This window comes from Erinaceus europaeus, chromosome 1 (genome assembly GCF_950295315.1).
Source record: "Erinaceus europaeus chromosome 1, mEriEur2.1, whole genome shotgun sequence".
Classification (NCBI taxonomy): domain Eukaryota; kingdom Metazoa; phylum Chordata; class Mammalia; order Eulipotyphla; family Erinaceidae; genus Erinaceus; species Erinaceus europaeus.
The window spans coordinates 76521318-76536540 of NC_080162.1; the positions used below are offsets into that span (position 1 = coordinate 76521318).

Sequence of the window (15223 nt, forward strand, 5' to 3'; positions counted from 1 at the left end):
AAACCCAGAACCTCATGCATGCAAAGCAGAAAATTTACTACAGAGTTACCTCCCCTGTTGCCTTTACTGTGACTTTTTTTTTTAATTTATTTATTTATTAATGAGAAAGGAGAAAGAACCAGACGTCACTCCGGTATATGTGCTGCCGGGGATTGAACTCTGGACCTCATGCTTGAGTGTCTAGTGCTTTATCTACTACACCACCTCCCAGACCACGACTGTGACTGTTTTAAAGTGTATTTGTGTTTTGGGGATGAAAAGCAGATTTGAACATCCTATATTTGAAAACCATGTTGGTTTTCATCTGAGCAGTAAAATGAAAATGTTGACCCGGGCTAGCCTAATATGCAGTAGCATTGTTCTAGCAAACTGCATGGGATGGACGCACTCACAGACCCAGATGCTTTACTTATATTGCAGCTGTGCCATCTGTGGGAGCAGGTGGACAGATTCTGTGTCATCAGGAAAACACAGCTGGTGAGACTTAGGAGAAGAGTTAATTGATGCTTTTCCTTAGCTTTATCTCCAATCACATACATCTAAGCACAGCTTTTACCTGTGCACAGGTGCTGACTCTGGTCAGGATAACAACAAAATGCGTGCATTTGGCTGCTGTTGTTTTTATCCACCTCCCAGACAATATATATTGGCTGTTTCTGTTTTTATTAGATCGGCATGGAGATTTATTTATTTATAGAAGTCTTAGTGCCACACCAGCATTTTCAGTGCTGGGGACCAAACCCAGGGTTCATGTATGCTAGTCCTGCTATGCTCTACTACTGAACCACCACGTAGCCCTTGTTCCTGTCTTTTAATGTCTTAAATTGTCTCACTCTTGCTTGAAAGATGTTTTAGTTGATTATAGATTATAGAATTCTAGGGGGGCAGTTGTTTTTCTTAGCTTTATGGAGAATATCCTCCATTAACTTTTTTTAATGTGTTGTTGATAAGAAGTCTCTCCATATTAATTAGAACTCCTTCCTAGAAAATTGCCCTTTCCTTGCTGCTTTAAAAAAAAAAAAAGGGAGGGGGAGTCAGGTGGTAGCGCAGCAGGTTAAGTGTAAGGAATGGCATGAGGATCCCGGTTCAAGCCCCCGGCTCCCCACCTGCAGGGGAGTCACTTCACAGGTGGTGAATCAGGTCTGCAGGTGTCTATCTTTCTCTCCCCCTTTGTCTTCCCCATCTCTCTCCGTTTCTCTGTCCTATCCAACAACGACGACATCAATAATAACAACAATAAAAACAACAAGGGCAACAAAAAGGTAATAAATAAATATTTTTTTAAAAGATACCATTTATAAAAAGGGGGGCAGGTGGTGTCGTGCCTGGTTGAGCGCATGTATTACAATGCACAAGGACCTGGGTTCGAGCCCCTGGTTTCCACCTGCATGGGGAAAGCTTTGCGAGTGGTGAAGTACTGCTGCAGGTGTCTCTCTGTCTCTCTCCCTTTCTATCACCCTCTTGATTTTTGGCTGTCTCTATCCAATAAGTAAAGACAATTTTATTTAAAAAAGAAGGCTTATATATTTAGTGGGAAAATGTAAGAGAGAAAAGATTCTTTTACCAGAGCACTGCTGAGGATTGAATCTGGGATGTGTGAGCCTCAGGCAGTGAACTCTTTTTGCATAAGCAATATGTTGTCTCCCCAGCACTGAATGATATATATTTTTAAAGAAAAAATATACTTTATTTATTTTTGATAGAATCAGAAACAAGAGAGAAGAGGGAGAAAGAGGGACCTTTGCAACACTGACCACTTGTGAAGCTTCTCCCCTGCTGGTTTTGATTGGGGGTTTTAACCCATGTCCTTGAGCATTGCAACATATATACTCTACCAGGTGGGCTACCACCTTGCCCTTGAATGATATATATATTTTTTAAATTTTTCTTTATTTAAAAAAGGAGACATTAACCATAGGATAAGAGGGGTACAACTCCACACAATTCCTACCACCAGATCTCTGTATTCCATCCCCTCCCCTGATAGCTTTCCCATTCTTTATCCCTCTGGGAGTATGGACCCAAGGTCATTATGGGATACAGAAGGTGGAAGGTCTGGCTTCTGTAATTGCTTCCTGGCTGAACATGGGTGTTGACTGGTCAGTCAATACTCCCAGCCTGCCTCTCTCTTTCCCTAGTAGGGTGGGTCTCTGGGGAAGCGGAGCTCCAGGACACATTGGTGAGTTCATCTGTCCAGGGATGGCATCATTCTGGCATCTGGAACCTGGTGGCTGAAAAGAGAGTTAACATACAAAGCCAAACAAATTGTTGACCAGTCATGGACCTAAAGACTGGAATAATGCAGATGAAGTGTTGGGGGGTACTCACTGCAGACTGTTGTGTACTCTGGCTTTCTGTTATATATTTTGCCCTATTTTATGGATACTTGTGAACATATGAGCTCTAACTCAATATCTAGGTTTGGGGACTTTGTTAGGAAGTGAACTGCTTGGAATGGAGCTAGAGAATACTATGAAAGGAAAGGTCTCACCAGAGTAATGAAGCTGAAGGGTTGTCTGTCATTCCACACCTGAAGTCTCTGGACACAGTCTGAAGTGAAGCATGCTGAGGTGGCACTCATTGCATTGATTAGGTTGGGATCGGTGGATGTAATATTGTTTGGTATGAATTAAGAGAAGCATACAGGAACGTGCACCCCACCCTAAGGTTCCAGGACTGGGGGAAATAAGGGCTGTGTAGTGGAAATGTGAGATTCCTGTTGTCTTAGGGTTCAAGAAGACAATAGATAGTTATTGTTAAAATCATATTATTTGGTAATTGGGTTAACTTTGAAAAATCCCTTTGTTAGGGTTTGCTGTATGATACCCAACATCTAGTATATAGCTGTGCCACCGGTTATTTCTGTTCTCCCTGGTCTAGGCTTTTGAGAGAGTCACCATATCAAAGACTCAGCTTATGTATTAAAAAGACTCAGTGTGTGCTTTAAAAAGTTTGAGACAGGGAGTCGGGCTGTAGTGCAGCGGGTTAAGTGCACGTGGCGCAAAGCACAAGGACTGGCGGAAGGATCCTGGTTCGAGACCCCGGCTCTCCACCTGCAGGGGAGTCGCTTCACAGGCGGTGAAGCAGGTCTGTAGGTGTCTGTCTTTCTCTCCCCCTCTCTGTCTTCCCCATCTCTCTCCATTTCTCTATCCTATCCAACATCGATGGCATCATCAACAATAACAACTACAACAACAATAAAAACAACAAGGGCAACAAAAAGGAAATAAATAATTATTTTTAAAAAGTATTATTCTGGGCTGGGGAGACAGCATAATGTTTATGCAAAAGACTTCCATGCCTGAGCCTCCAAGGTCCCAAATTCAATCCCTGGCGACCACCATAAACCAGAGCTCTGCAGTGCTCTGGTCAAAAACAAGTATTCTACTTCATCCAACAGATATAACTATTGTGTGCCATTTAATTTGCATATGTTTTATAAGTATCTTTTTTCATCACTTAAAGGGAAAAAAGGTTTACTTATTTATGAGAAAGAGAGAGCCATTGCATCACTCTGGCACATACAATGCCAGGCATTGAACTCAGGACCTCATGCTGAGAGCCCAGTACTTGATATCCAGTATGCCCCCTCCTGGGCCACTTTTTTTTTTTGCCTTCAGGTTTATTGCTGGGCTCAGTGCCTGCACTACGAAGCCACTGCTCCTGAAGGCTCCCCCCTCCTTTGTTGCCCTTGTTGTTTATCGTTGTTGTTGTTTTTGCTGCTGTTGTTGGATAGGACAGAGAGAAATCAAGAGAGGATGAGAAGACGGGGAGAGAAGACACTTGCAGACCTGCTTCACTGCCTGTGAAGTGACCCGCTGCAGGTGGGGATCTGGGGGCTCAAACCAGAATACTTACACCGATCTTTGTGCTTTGTGCCATGTGCGCTTAACCTGTTGTGCTACTAGTTTTTCTTTTTTAAAAAAGACCTGATTAGGGCTTGGTGGTGGTACACCTAGTTGAGCACACACGTCACCATATGTGAGGAACTGGGTTCAAATTCCTGGTCCTTACCTGCAGGGAGACAAAATGAGTTGTAACTTTATGGATGGTGAAGCAGTGCTTTGCTCTCACTCTCTATTTTCACTCTCATAAAAAAAAATAATTACTGCTCAGCAGTAGAGTGCAAACACGAGTCTCTGAGTCTTATCTTTCACACCAAATGAAAAAAAAAATTGATCTGTTCCAAGTCCATTATTGAAACTGTATCACTCTACCACTCTTAATTCCTTATCCTTGGTCCTTCCTAATAATTTCTGTGGTCACGCAGGGGCTGGTCTGAGCAGGCGTAAATGAGAGGCATATGGGAGTGGTGTAAAAGGAACTCTAGCAGTCTTCATATGCCTGGGTGGGCGAACTAAACTAATAGCTCCCAGCAGTTCTTCTGAATCAGACATTGTGGAGCCAAGAGTCTAGCATTTGGAATTTCACTGTTTGTGCAAAGGGTCTGTCTTTTATCCTCCAAACTTCCATTTGTTAAATGGCTAATGACCCAGTGGACTTGTTGACAACAAAGGCGGAAGACTGGCGAAGATCAAGTTAAAGGAAAAGGCAAAGAAAAGTTCAAAGGCAAAATCAGAGGAAGAAGGATTTGATCATATCTTCACTTATGCTTTTATTATCATTTTTACCAATTTACTGTGGAGGATTTTGAACATAAATGGGCAGAATAATGTAATGAACCTCATGTAACTGCCTTCCCCCCAGCAATTTACCAGTCACCAGACTTTGTAATGGGAAGCCAGAACTCTACCAGCCTTGGGTTTGGTCTCCAGGCCTTTTAATCTTGTCACTTTTAGCCTTATGCTATCAAGCTCCTTTTTCCTGCTTGAGCTCTTAGTGTGTATGGATACACTAATTTTTGTGATGAGTAAGACAATACTTAGTCTCTAATAGCTTAAAGAACTAAGTGATGTTCCTTTTTAAAAAAATACTTGTTTTATTTCATGAGAGATAACAGCATATTTTTGTTATATTCATAAAACAAAATACATCTTGCATGAGTTTTTTTTCCTTGATTTAAGCAATTTAGAAATGTTAAAAATAAGCAATTTCAGAGATTTTCTGCTAAGCTGTGTGTCTTCTTGAATACTTATTATCAAGATGAATTATGCAAGGTGTGTTAGATTCTTTTGAGAAATACCATTTCAGAGCAAGCTGAGCCAAGTTTGTCTGGACAGGACCTGTGAGAGGAAGTAGGCTCTGTCTGGATATCTTGTTTCAGTTGTATTTATCAGTGAAATAAACCAGGAGAGCAGTCTGACTTTTGCATGTTGCAGCTGACAGGCCACAGGGAATGTACCATAAATAGTGTGTTATAGATTAATGAGGTATTGAGTTAACCTGGCGTCTTCCTCTGTCTCATGTTCTGTCTTCTGCTGTTTCTCAAGGAACTGTTTCTCTGTGTTTCAAACCCATGTTTTTCATTGCCTGCAGATGTTACTTGGCTTGTTCACTATTCTCATATCCAGCTGTTTCAAACTATGTGGAATCCTCAGGGATATACCTTACTGCTTCTGAACAAACAGCATTTCATCCTGGCTCTTTCTTCTTAAACCTTTATCCCCATCTCCTCCCTAACACACACACACACTCTGTCTGTCTCTCTCTCTCTCAAACACACACACACTTTGTTTTATCCTTACACTTTTAAAATAAGTTAAATTATATATTTTTTTAAATATTTACTTTAATGAAAGAGAAATCAGAACAAATCAGCTCTGGTATGGGTGGTGTTGGGAAATAAACCTGAGAACTCTCAGCCTCAGTGATGACTTTATTTTTATTTATTTTTACTTGTTTATTTCTTTATTCTATTTGATAGGACAGAGAGAAATTGAAAGGGGAGGAGGAGATAGAGAGACAGAAAGACAGACAAATAGTGAGGCTTCTCCCTGCAGGTGGGACCGAGGGCTTGAACCTGGATCCTCACTGTAACATGTACACTCATACCGGCCAGCCCCTATAATTTTTAAAAATAATTTATTTATTTACTTATTGGATAGAAACATACTTTGAGAGGGAAGGGAGAGATAGAGTGGAAGAGAGACAGAGACACCTGCAGCCCTGCTTTGCCACTCATGAAGCTTTCCCAGACAAAGAGTGGGGACCGGGGTCTTGAGCCCAAGTCCTTGTGCACTGTAATGGAAGTATAATGTTTATAAACTGTGATATATATATATATATTAAGGTTTTACTTATTCATGAAGAAGAGAAAATGAGAACCAGACATCACTCTGGTATATGTGCAGCTAGGGATTGAACTCAAGACCTTACGCTTGAGAGTCCAAATGCTTTATCCACTGCACCACCTTAACACTAGTTATTTTCGTTTTTAATTTTAGTTGTTTAAAAAAATTGTGTGAGAAACACACACATGCCAGACTACTCAGCATATGCAATGCCAAGGGACAAACCTAAGGTCTCCTGCATGCAAGTATTAAATTCTATCCAGTGAACCATTTATAGTTAAAAGCATGCTCTGGGGCTGAGTTGTGTGAGCATCACTATGTGTCAGGACCCAGATTCAAGCTCCTTGTGCATACCTTCAGGGAGAAGCTTCACAAACAGTGGTGCAGTAGTGCAGGTGTTCCTCCTTCTCTGTCTCCCTCTCTCGATTTCTTTCACTCACCCTATATAAAAAAAAGAGAAAGGAAAGAAGGAAGGGACCACCAGGAGCAGAATGGAGTAGGCAGGCACCACAAGGACCCTGGTGGTCGAAACAAAACAAAAATAACATTTATTGAGAAATAATTCACATAATTCATACAAGGTGAACTGGACACACTTTTTACTATTGCTGGACTGGAAAAGGTTTAGAACCTGGTGGATCACCGATTGCAAATGAAGCAAGGAAAACAGCTGACAACGTGCTGAGTTTGGACTCTGCAAGTATCACAAGCCTCATCTGTCCAACACTGATGGGGAGACATCCATTTTTGACATGATGCACACTCACTGGAGACTGCAAAACAGACATCCATGCATTCATTGTGTTTGTTGATGTTAGGTCACTGACTCCAACATTCTCAAACATAAGGAAAATTGCTTTTTTAAAGTTGTTAATATTTGTGAAGCCTTTTAATATATGCTTTTGTCAAACTTTTTGTACATTAAAATCTTGCCATTTTGTTTACACATTAAAAATATTCATAGAAAAATGAAAGGGTTATATTGGTTTCAGGTATATCTGATATTTGTATACATTGTGAAATGATCACCTAAATAATTAATCTTTTTGCAATATATCTTAGTTAAAAAAAATCTCAGACTTTATCTAAATTCTAAATTCTGTGATTGAAAAGGAAATGTCGAAGACTTGTGAGCCAGTAGCCGATGTTGAAGCAAATGTAAATAGTAATTGTATTGAAGCCAACTAAGGAAATATGATTAAGCTGGGTCAATAAATAAATCTGTTAATAAAATCTCCCATGTGCCAATTTAAATAATGAAAGCATTGCTGTAGGAGGATGCTTTGTTAAGTGACCTGTGCGACCTGGGTCTTCTCTGCAGCACTAGCTAGCATATGGTAGACAATAATAATTGGGAAATAATTTCTCTCATTGTTTATCTGAGAAAGGAGATTGTTACTTATAAAACTTAAATTGTACTGCTAACTGATCTTGTCCTTTAGTAACTGACATTTTTCTTTTGTTCTGGATGTCTGCAATGATAAACATTAAAAAACATTAAAAAACATTAAAAAAAACATTAAAAAACAACATTAAAAAAAAGGATTTGGGGGAGTCGGGCGGTAGCACAGCGGGTTAAGTGCACGTGGTACAAAGCATAAGGACCTGCCTAAGGATGCCAGTTCAAGCCCCTGGCTCCCCACCTGCAGGGGAGTCGTTTCACAGGCAGTGAAGCAGGTCTGCAGGTGTCTTGTCTTTCTCGCCTCCTCTCTGTCTTCCCCATCTCTCCCCATTTCTCTCTGTCCTATCCAACAGTGACAACATCAATAACAATAATAACTACAACAATTAAAAAAAAAACAAGGGCAACAAAAGGGAGTAAATAAATATTAAAATTTTATATTTAAAAAAAGGATGGGGGGTCGGGCATTAGCGCAGTGGGATAAGTGCATGTGGCACAAAGTGCAAGGATGGGTGTAAGGATCTAATTGAAGTCCCTGGGTCCTCACCTGCAGGGGGGTCGCTTCACAGGCAGTGAAGTAGGTCTGCAGGTGTCTTTCCCCTTCTCTGTCTTCCCCTCCTCTCTCCATTTCTTTTTTTTTTTAAACTTTTTTAAAAAATATTTATTTTATTTATTTATTCCCTTTTGTTGCCCTTGTTGTTTTATTGTTGTAGTTATTATTGTTGTTGTCGTTGTTGGATAGGACAGAGAGAAATGGAGAGAGAAGGGGAAGACAGAGAGGAGGAGAGAAAGATAGACACCTGCAGACCTGCTTCACCGCCTGTGAAGCGACTCCCCTGCAGGTGGGGAGCCGGGGTTTGAACCGGGATCCTTACGCCCGTCCTTGTGCTTTGCGCCACCTGCGCTTAACCCGCTGCGCTACAGCCCGACTCCCTCCTCTCTCCATTTCTCTGTCCTATCCAACAATGATGATGTCAACAACAACAGTAACTGCAACAACAAGGGCAACAAAAGGGAAAACAAATATTTAAAAAAAGGATTTGGGGTTAGGAGACATTTCAGTGAGAAAAGCACATGCCTTATCATGTACGAGGTCCTGGGTGCACCACATGGGATCACCAAGGACAGCACCAAGGGAACTCCATGGACTGGGAAGTGGTGCTTTGGTCTCTCTGTGTCTTTCTATCTCTCCCTCCCTCTCTCCTTCTCTGGATTTAGAATAAAAGAAATTGAAGTAGTTTGGCACATGTACAGGGTCTTGGGTTCTTTCCCTGGCACCACATTTTAAAAAGAAGATGAGAGATGGCAAGATAACTCACCTGGGAGGATGCCACCTAGATTCAAGCCTTCACGCAATATAACATTTCTTTCCATTTTTTCCAGTCTTTTGTAACTTTGGCAATTTTGAAGAGTGCAGAATGTACATAATCTCCCCCTCACCCCTACTTGTCTGGTGTTTCCTTAGAATTAGATTTAGATTATGAGTCTTGGGCAGAATGCTATAGAAGTAATGATTGTATTGTTAATGCTTTATTTTAAGGGAGCACATGATACTACTTTGTCCCATTATTGGTGATTTTTCATCTTAAACTTGGTAATTTGGTTCAGGTTTGTAGGCCAAACAGTTTTTAATATAAAGTTACTGTTTTCCTCTTTTTGATCAATAAATACCTTGCAGAATACATGTTATATATACTTAAATATATTTCATTTATGAAACAGATAATTAGACCAGAACACTGCTCATCCCTGTTTTATGATGATGCTAGGAGTTGAACCAGAGCCTTGGGCATGTGTCTTTTACATAATATTGCTGTCTCCCCAGCCCCACCTTGCAGAACTTATTTTGAGGGAATGTAGATATTCTGTTTTTCATCAACTTTCTACTCAACTGGTTGCCAGTAGTGACTTTCTACATTCATCAGTCTTTCTGTATTTACAAGTTGGCATCTACTAGAATATAATTATGTTGAATAATTAGTGAACCTTAACATTGTTTCAGTTATCTTAGTTTCCCAGTTACTGTTTAACCTATATAACAAACAAGCAAATTAAAAAAATTTTTTTTTGTATTTCTTTATTTTCCCTTTTGTTGCCCTTGCTTTTTTTTTTTTAATTGTTGTTGTAGTTGTTGTTGTTATTGATGTTGTTGTTAGGACAGAGAGAAATGGAGAGAGGAGGGGAAGACTGGGAGAAAAAGATAGACACCTGCAGACCTGCTTCACCACCTGTGAGGGGACTCCCCTGCAGCTGAGGAGCCAGGGGCTTGAACTGGGATCCTTATGCCGGTCCTTGCGCTTTGCGCCACATGCACTTAACCCACTGTGCTACCACCCGACTCCCAAACAGGCAATTTTTATAGTTGATTTGCTCAAATCAAAATTCATTTGGGCAGGAGGTAGATAGCATAATGGTGATGCAAAAAAGACTCATGCCTGAGGCTCTGAAATCCCAGGTTCAATCCCCTGCATCACCATCAGCCAGAGCTGAGCAGTGCTCTGGTTTAATAAAAAGGAAAAAAAAAAGATTTCCTTAAAATTCACTTGTTTCCATATTGCATTTTCCCCTCTTTGTTGTTGTTTTTAATACTTATTTTTAAATTTTAATTTGTATTTTTTATCTTATTTATTTATTGAGACAGAAATTGATATGAGAGGGAGAGATAGAGAGGGAAAGAGACAGAGATAACTGCAGCTTTGCTTCACCACTCATGAAGGTGAGGGCCTGCAGGTGGGGGCCAGGGGCTTGAACCTGGGTCCTTGCACACTGTAATGTGAGCATTTAACCAGGTGTGCCACTGGCTGGCCTCTTTTAATGTATGGGTTATTATTTTTAATTGCCACCAGGATTATCACTGGCTTGGTGCCTGCGTGAAGAATCTAGTGCTCCCCATAGCCATTTTTTTCCCTTTTTTCTTTGTTGGGGGGGGGGGATTAATGGTTTACAGTCAACAGTAAAATACAATAGTTTGTACATGTGTAACATTTCAGTTTTCCATGTAACAATTCAACCCCCTTATCCGCCATCATGTTATAGGACCTGAATACCACCCCCAACACACACACCCTAGAGTCTTTTAGTCTGCCTCCTTTTCTTTATTAGATAGGTCAAAGAGAAAATGAGAGGGGAGGTGAAGATACAGACAAGCGAGACACCTGCAGCACTTACTCTACCACTTGTGAAGCTTCCCCCTTATATGGGTGGAGTGGAGCCTTGAAGCCAGGTCCTTGCACGTGGTAGGTAACGTGTGCACTCAAATGAGTGAGCCACCACACAACCCCATGTGTTGCTTCTTTTTTAAAGTTAGTTTTAAAAATTTGATTAATAGTGATTTACAAGAATTTAGGATCACAGAATATAGTTCCACAAAATACCCATCACCAAAGTTCTATGCCCCCTTCTCCCAGTGATAACCACAATAATTCTCACAAAGTCTCAGACACAATGTTTAATTTTTTTAATCATTATTTATTGGGTAGAGAGACCCTTAGAAATGGAGAAGGAGGAGATAGAGAGGGAGAGAGACACCTGCAGCCCTGCTTCACCACTTGCAAAGCTGCAGGTGGAGACTGGGAGCTTTTAAAAGCTTTTCTTGTAATTTTTTTCAGATACAGATCCTGCAAATTACATTTCCATGCTTCATTAACATGTTCCTGCCCTCCTTTGTACCCATTCTCCATTAATTTATGAGAGAGAAAACCAGAGCACCACTTTGGCATATCCAGTGCTAGGGACTGAACTCAGGACCTCATTCATGCTTGAGGCCTCGGTGCTTTTATCTGTCGCACCACCTTCTAGGCTGTGATCTCAATATTCTATAAACTGGTTGTTAAGTGTAAAGGCTTCATCAAGTTCAAGTTTACTTCTCTCTTACTCAGAAATGCTTCTGAGGTGGTGTTGTATTTCTTTTAGGAGGTAAATTAATATTCACGTATCTTATTTAATATTAGTGATGAATGATGGTCATTGCCTACATTAATTTTTGTTAGGGATGTGCAAAATATATTACAAGTATATAACCTATTCATTTTCATTGAATTATTTCAGTAGGGATCAATTTTCACCAGTTGTTTACCCAGAGATTCATATAGGAAATAAAATGCTTATTTCATGGTCCGGGAGGTGGCGCAGTGATAAGACTTTGGACTCTCAAGCATGAGGTCCTCAGTTCGATCCCCGGCAGCACATGTGCCAGAGTGATGTCTGGTTCTTTCTCTGTCCTCCTATCTTTCTCATGAATAAATAAATTTAAAAAAAATAATGCTTATTTCACTAGTTTCAGAATAATGAATTGGTTCACTATATTTTAAAAAGATGGTCAGTTAATGTAAGTACCATTATGAATTCATCTATTTAAACATTTTGTTGTGTTTTAATCCAGTATAGTAACTTTTAGTTGATGCTCAAGTTATTCTGCCTTGGTGGGAACTTTTTCATGTTGGCTTCAGAATTTGTTGAGAGTTTAATTACTTTCTGATATGACAAATGTGTTTTTTTTTTTTTTTTTTTGCCTCCATGGTTATTGCTGGGGCTCAATGCCTGCACCACTGCTCCTGGAGGTCATTTTTTCCCATTTTTGTCACCCTTGTTGTCGTTACTGTTGCCATTGATGTTGTTGTTAGATAGGACAGAGAGAAATTGAGAGGAGGAGAGAAAGATAGACACCTACAGACCTGTTTCACAACCTGTGAAGCGACCCCCCCCTGCAGTTGGGGAGCCAGGCACTCGAACTGGGATCCTTACGCCGGTCCTTGAACTTGGCGCCATGTCTGCTCAACCTACTGCGCTACTGCCCAACCCCTTGACAAGTTTTTCTTTTTTTTTTTTTTTACATTTACTGCCCTATACTTGCAGTCAAGTATATATATATATATATATTTTTTTTTGCAGCTGTTGTTGAATAGGACTGAGAGAGGAAGAGAAAGACACCTGCTGACCTGCTTCACCACTTGTGAAGCATCCCCCCTCCACAGGTGTGTGTGTGTGTGGGGGGCCTGGAACTGGGATTCTTTAGCTGTTTCTTACCTGTGCTCTTAATCCAGTGTGCTACTGCCCGGCCCCCAGTCAGCTTTTTTTTCAAGAGTGTATTTTCTCTTAATGTGAAGTAACCTTTTCTTCCCCCTTTAATACTTATTCTCTCAGGAAGCTCTTATGGATCAGAATTCCAAGACAGCTTAGCTGAATGATACTTGCAGGGCATGAAGCAAGTATATGATGTCACTGACAAGAGGTCACAGTTCCTCACTCCTCTACTTGAGGCTGCTTAATTGTTTTTATGATACGTTATCAGACCTCTCCCAGAACTAGTGATCCAGAGCAACAAGTACCATCTTCTCCTGCTAGACAATAGATGATAATGCCTGGCTATGAATTCAGACTGCCTGATGGTTGACCTTTACTATGTGAGTTAAGTACATTACTTCACTCATTGTGCCTTGCTCTTTCTCCTTCTCTTCCTCCCCCTTCCCCCCCTTTCCCCCTCTAATATAGGGACTTTCAGGCAATTAAACAGTCTTTGGCACTTAGTGAGCAGCTCCGATACTCTTGCTGTTAGTACCACCACCACTGGGTGACTTGAGACCTCGTCAGTGAATTGCCCTTAACAGAAAGAAAGACTTTTTTTTTTGTCCAAAAAATTGATATGACACAAAAATAATTTACAGGTTCCAGATACTACAACTATGATAGAAGAACAAGTGTTAAGAGAATAGTAGCCATACCTGATTTATTAAGTATATGGAATATCTCTCATTCTTAATTGTGTTTATATAGATTTTAGTGCAGGTTTTATGTTTGTGTGATGTGTTGCAAAAAGCAACACTCCTTCCCACTTTTTCACTTTTTATTGTGAAGTGACTTAAGTGGTGAAGTAGTACTCTGCCATCTATCTCAGTATAGAAAATAAATGAAAATATTTTCATAGAGACTTACAAACAAAGGGACCTTAACCCAGTTTATACCCCAGTGATTAACATCTATTTTTCATTTTACAGAAATTCAGCAGGTATTATATGTTAGGTATTTGGTGGGGGTTAAGTGATTTATACTGGTCCCTGGTGATTCATTTCCTCTCTCTGGGTTCTCTTTGTTACATTTCTGAAGATATTTTTGTTTTAGTTGCATTTTGTGGAAACTTGCACTCACAGCCCTTGCTTTAATGTTAAACACTGTTAATTCTTACATTCATATTGGCTTTACTTTAAAACATTTTTTGCATTTGTCCTTATCTTTCGGTTATAATCTTTGTAGCATCAGAATCGTGTTGTCTGCATTGTCTTATTTTAATCACGTGGCACTTTTGCAGTGCTACCGAGTCTGAATCTGAGAGACAGCTTGTGTGAATCATTTACATGCATTTGTTTACATTCCCCCAAATTAATTGCAACTGTACATTTTTTATCCAATTACATGTTCAAAGAAGACTTTAATAATTCATTTTTAGAAGGAATTTGTTATATTTAAGCTTTTAAAACTGGCTCAAAGAGCAGAAGCTACTAAACAATAGCAGAAACCAAATAGTATGTAGGACTTTAAACAATAATTGTTAAATATTTGTGTGTTCTTCAAAACACCAGTCTGTATTTCTGTATGTATGCCTCTGCATCTTATTCCACTAGGGACTTGCCCAGATAGGTTTTGCACAATATCCTTTCTGTTATTGTCAGCCATAAACAAATTACACGTACTTAACAAGTTAATGTCAGATTGGCCAGGAGCCACTGGGAGGTGTGTACTTAGTGACATCAGCTGGCAAAGAGCCCTGGTAACAGGGTTGGAAGGGTAGTGGAGGGAGAGGGAGCAGGAGGAAGGGGGTGGGGGGAGACAGAGAGACTGACTGTATCTGGGGATTCTGGCAAGGTGAAGAGCTGGTCTGTTTGGCAGGACCTTCCCATCTGGGATCCATCTGTGTTTCCCTGGAATAGGACAGGCAGCTCTAGTCAGTGAGAAATCGCAGATGTGAGAGAGCTGACACATGTCCAGCTAATGAAAGAAGGAAGAAGGCTGGTCTCGGATTGGGCTTTGAAGATCAGAAAAAGAGAAGCTTTTTAATATTTATCTGAAATAATATTGGGTATACTAAATCTGGATGGTATAATTGGCATTTGGGGTAAGTATATTTTAATTTAGTTTTATAGACTAAAGTTAGCAAATTCTCTGCCTCTTAAAGCTTTTGGTTATTTTACATTGTAATAATGTGAATATTTTTTACTGTTTGAGTTCTGATTTTAGCTGGTTGTTCTGATGCTTCATTTTGTGCATCTATCTGTCTCATTTTTCAGTGCCACCTTAATTTTTGAATGCTAAGCTTCCTTGGATGAAAACCTTAATCAGATGTAATATATGAACTCTAGGACTAAGAACGTTATCCCATAAATATTTCTATAAGGTATTCCATATTGAGTTTTACTGTGGTGTTTGAGGGAATTTTTTCCTCCTTTGGGTAGGCATAATGCAAATAGGCATTGTTAAACAAGATGATTCATATTGCTGGACTTTATTTTAACAATTTCAGGCAAATCACAGCTGAAAGATATTACAGTTAAAAAAAAACAAGTCTTAATTTTAACATATTAGTGGATGTATTTTTATTAGATTTTTACTCCTGTGCTGCTTCCTACATAAAAAATGA

At 39.9% G+C, this 15223-nt stretch overlaps 2 protein-coding genes across 4 annotated transcripts in view; one reads left to right on the forward strand and one right to left on the reverse strand.

The window, feature by feature from the left end:
* CDK5RAP1 (CDK5 regulatory subunit associated protein 1) overlaps positions 1–15223 on the reverse strand; it is a 221811-nt gene that overhangs the window by 176637 nt on the left and 29951 nt on the right. The window lies entirely within an intron of this gene.
* Positions 1–15223, forward strand: part of CBFA2T2 (CBFA2/RUNX1 partner transcriptional co-repressor 2) — a 97974-nt gene that overhangs the window by 12756 nt on the left and 69995 nt on the right. The window contains exon 1 of one of the 3 annotated variants that reach the window (XM_007522677.3): positions 14441–14701. The exons of the other annotated variants lie outside the window; for them this stretch is intronic. The gene's annotated coding sequence lies outside the window, so the exon portion shown is untranslated. Of the gene's footprint in view, positions 1–14440; positions 14702–15223 lie in introns of those variants that run through there. 3 annotated transcript variants of the gene reach the window in all.